Here is a 4,669-nt window from a genome sequence, read left to right on the forward strand (position 1 = left end):
ACTCTATAGAGCTTCTCCATCTTTGGCTGAAAAGAAAGTAATCAATCTGATTTTGGTATTGACCATCTGGTGATGGGCAGAGTCTTCTCTTGTGTTGTTGGAGGAGGGTGCTTGCTATGACCAGTGCGTTCTCTTGGCAAAACTCTATTAGCCTTTGCTCTGCTTCATTCTGTACTCCAAGGCCAAATTTGCCTGTTACTCCAGGTATTTCTTGACTTCCTACTTTTGCATTCCAGTCCGCTATAATGAAAAGGATATCTTTTTGGGGTGTTAGATCTAGAAGGTCTTGTAGATCTTCATAGAACCATTCAACTTCAGCTTCTTCAGCATTACTGGTTGGGGCATAGACTTAGATTGCTGTAATATTGAGTGGTTTGCCTTGGAAACGACCAGAGATCATTTTGTCATTTTTGAGATTGTATCCAAGTACTGCATTTCAAACTCTTGTTGACTATGATGGCTAATCCATTTCTTCTAAGGGATTCTTGCCCACAGTAGTAGATATATGGTCAGCTGAGTTAAATTCACCCATTCCAATCACTTTTAGTTCACTGATTCCTAAAATGTTGATTTTCACTCTTGCCATCTCCTGTTTGACCACTTCCAATTTGCCTTGATTCATGGACCTAACATTCCAGGTTCCTATGCAATATTGCTCTTTACAGCATAGGACTTTACTTCCATCACCTGTCACATCCACAACTGGGTGTTGTTTTTGCTTTGGCTCCGTCTCTTCATCCTTTCTGGAGTTATTTCTCCACTGATCTCCAGTAACATATTGAGCACCTACCGACCTGGGGAGTTCATCTTTCAGTGTCCCATCTTTTTGCCTTTTCATAGTGTTCATGGGGTTCACAAGGCAAGAATACTGAAGTGGTTTGCCATTCCCTTCTCTAATGGACCACATTCTGTCAGACCTCTCCATCATGACCCGTCCATCTTGGGTGGCCTTACATAGCATGGCTCATAGTTTCATTGAGTTAGACAAGGCTGTGGTCCATGTGATCAGATTGGTTAGTTTTCTGTGATTGTGGTTTTTATTCTATCTGCCCTCTGATGGAGAAGGATAAGAGGCTTATGGAAGCTTTTTTTTGTTAAGGTTTATATAAATAAACTCATTTAATCCTCACAATACTAAGACCTGTATATCTATATAATTTTACTATTCATACCAATTATACAGGTGAGAAAACTGAGGCATAGACAGATTAACACCTTGCCCAAGAGCACAGAGTTAGTAAGAGACAGAACAGGGCCTCACTTACCCTACACTGCAGCGGTGCATACTTACCCACTGGGCACTGTGCCTCTCATGCCCTCATCTCTACCTGGCTAGGCAGGGAAAGGTGAGAGGAGCATTTAGCGGCCACCTGCTTTGGACCAGGCACTTGACAAAGATCTGTATTCTCCAATCTCAGGAGAATTCAGTGAAGGATGAGATGCAGTCCTCATTGTCCACATGGGTAAGCAAGACGAGAGAAGTCTGATTATCTGCCAAGGCCACACAGCCCACAAAGAGGTGGAGCTGAAATCCAAACCTTGGCCTGAGCTCTGTCCTGCAGGTTCTCCCTCTCCAATCCCCATAGGGAGCTGAAGAGAACAGAGACTGGGATGAGGAGGCTGGAGAGGGGCTCTTTAGGTGCTCCTCAGGTCTAACACCTGATCAGGCTTCCCAGGGGTCTATGGGAATCTCTGGACCTCCTCCCATCCTTGTGTGGTAGGGAGGGGAATGAGAGAGACAGGAGACTAAGTCCTTAAAGATGGGCCTCCCTGCTGCTCTTCAGGGGGCTACTGGGCCACTGGGGGCTAGAGAGATGTCCCCTACCCCATCTACTGGTTGCAGGGACCAGGCAGGATGGGGAAGGTTTCTGACCCACTGTGATCCCCAGTGGCACCTCCTGATTCTTGCACTTGGGTAAAGAGGGATAAGGCCTCGATGGGAGCACCTTCTCCAGAGGTTAAGGGCAACAACCAGATGGCCAGCTGGGCGAGGACTGGAGCACCAGGAGCAGCCCAGGGCCTGGTCAGCCAAGGATGGTGGGGGAGCCACCAAGAGCATGAGATGGGACAGAAATACTGCCCGCAAAGACTAGGCCTATGGCCCCCTGCCTCCCTTCTGACCCAGCTTCTGCCAGCCCTGAAAAAAGGGTCAAGGGTGGTGAGACAGCTGAGCTCTGTGACTCAGGCAGATGTACCATGGGGAAAAGAGAAAATGAATGGCAAGAAGGACCCAGGAGCTTCACTGGGGTAGGCACCACCAGTTCAGTGAAGCCAGGAGCACTAGAAGTGCCCCAGCCATGGCCACCCCTAGCCACGGAGCCCAGGGCATGGTCCTGACCACAGGCAATTCCTCCAACTCTTCCTCTGCCTGGAATTCCAGGGTAGTGTGCGTCCTGGGGCTATCCCCCAGGATGGAGGTTCTGGGGTTTTCATGGATCCTAATGGTGTCTTTCAACACATATTTGTTCTCTTCGGAGGCATTGTGAGGCCCCATGCCCAGGGAGTTACTGTGGCTGATGGTGAGATCTGCAGAACAGCCTGAGAATGGCTGGCTGTCCATCCTAGATACCAGCCTGCCAGGCTTGCTCAGCTCCAGCTCTGAGCCACAGCAGTCAGAACTGCTGTCTGGCCAGAGTGATGTGCCTCCATTGGCAGTGCCTGTGGGCACTAGTGATGCAGATGTCTTCTTCATGAGTCTATTGCTCCTCCTGATGGTGAGCCTTGTGTTGGCAGGCACCTTACTGGTCACTGTGCTTGCAGGTATCCTGTGGTCAGGTATCCCACTAGTAGGCACTTTGGGTGGCACCATGCCAGAACGCACTGAGTTGATGGGCAATCTGGATGGTGCTAGACTGGTGGGCACTGCACTAGGGGGCTTCAAGCTGGTGGGCAACTTGGAAGGCACTGAGCTGCTAAATGCTGAGTTGGTGGGCACCTTGGAGGACACTGCTGGCAGTCATAGGGTTGTTGGGTACCCCTGCTCCACTGGAGCAGATGGTACCTTCAGCCTGGTCACCAGCACCTCCTGCAGAGGTCAAGCCAGTGGAGGAGGAGGAGGTGCCAACAGATGGAGCTGACAATGAGGGTCCAGGTAAGTGGTTGCCCTGGGGGTAAAACGGGCCAAGGGCTGGAAGGAGACAGTCGGAGACACAGGCCCATGGAGTGATGTGGAACTGGAGACCACGCCTGCTGTGTGAGTACTGCCCAGTTCTGTGTCTTGCTCCTGATGTACACTGGAGGTCAGAGTGCTGAGGGCCACCGTGTCAGACAAGGGCTCCAGGGGGCCACCCAGCCTCTTCAGGACAGCCCCAGAATGGGATGCTTGTGGGGCTTTGAATTCTCTCCCAGGGACTCTGGTGGCTGGGTATCCTGGACAGGCATAGGGTAACTTGGCTCGTACTCTGTGTGGCCATTGCCAGGGATGCTGGGGGCCACAGCACGTGTGGAGGGTCTTGGAATCTCAGCAGGAACTGATGGTGGCTCCAGTGGGGCTGGAGGGTGGTTTGGATTCCGTGGCAGGTTGCTCTGGTAGACACGGGCCACTTCATCAGTGAGACCAGTGTGCTCACAGGCCCTCAGCGCCCCAATGAAGGAATGCACCCAGCCGTTCTTTTGCCGAAGACTGTTGAAGAGGTCCCAGAGGGTGCCCTGTTTCCCCCAGCGCTCATAGGAGGCCCGAAATTGGTCCTGGTCACTTGTTGTGAGGCAGGACAGGTGAGGCAGAATATCCAGAACATGAACATTGCAAAAATTGCTGTGATGGTAGCAGATATACTGATAAGTTTTGTCCTCGGCAAACATCATCACTGTCTGGGTTCTGAAGTGGCAGAGGGCTCTGGCCCATGAAGGGTGGATGCACTGAGAGGAATAAAGGCTTGAGTAGCTGCAACCCGGCGACCTGTCTTCAGCTGCGCCTGCCTATGGAAGCTTCTTGATGGGAGAGATTGACTGAGGGGGAAACTGGGTCTTGTTCTGATGGGTGGTGCCATGCTTAATAAATCTTTAATCCAATTTTCTGTTAATGGACATGGCTGTGTTCCCTCCCTGTTATTTGATCTGAAGGCAAACTATGGTGGAGGTACTGAAGATAAGGGCGACCTCCTCCTTCAAAACGTCCCATGCCCACCTGCTACACTCAATGCCCCCAACCCTACAGTGGGCCACTGCTGACCCACACCTCCGCTGGAGACTCCTAGACCCTCACGGGCATGTCTGGGTCAGTCTCTTGTGGGGTCACTGCTCCTTTCCCCTGGGTCCTGGTGTGCACAAGGTTTTGCAACTTAGAAATCACTTATGAAGTAAATTTAACTTTGCAGAGTTAAAGTTAGGTTAATAATGTGATAAATCTAACTAATAAAGTAACTAATCTAACTGTTACATCTAATAAATAATAAATAGGCTATGTAAAATAATTTGTAGTTGTTGTTCACTCACTAAGTCTTGTCAAGCTCTTTGCAACCCCATGGACTGCAGCATGCCAGGCTCCTCAGTCCTCTACTACCTCCCAGAGTTTGCTCAAATTCATGTCCATTGTGTCAGTGTTCCTATCAAACCATCTTATCCTCAGCCACTCCTCCTTTTGCCTTCAATCTTCCCCAGCATCAGGGTCTTTTCCAATGAGTAGGCTCTTCACATCAGATGGCCAAAATATTGGAGCTTCAGCATCAGC

The 4,669-nt window shown here is 50.2% G+C and overlaps 1 pseudogene; it reads right to left on the reverse strand.

The window, feature by feature from the left end:
- Positions 1–2,239: 2,239 nt before the first annotated feature.
- Positions 2,240–3,819, reverse strand: LOC147376488 (mitochondrial antiviral-signaling protein pseudogene; annotated as a pseudogene).
- Between the last annotated feature and the right edge of the window lie 850 nt (positions 3,820–4,669).

The sequence above is a fragment of the Bos grunniens genome, chromosome 3 (assembly GCF_055505025.1).
Source record: "Bos grunniens cultivar Pamir isolate PY7600 chromosome 3, Bosgru_T2T1.0, whole genome shotgun sequence".
Lineage (NCBI taxonomy): Eukaryota > Metazoa > Chordata > Mammalia > Artiodactyla > Bovidae > Bos > Bos grunniens.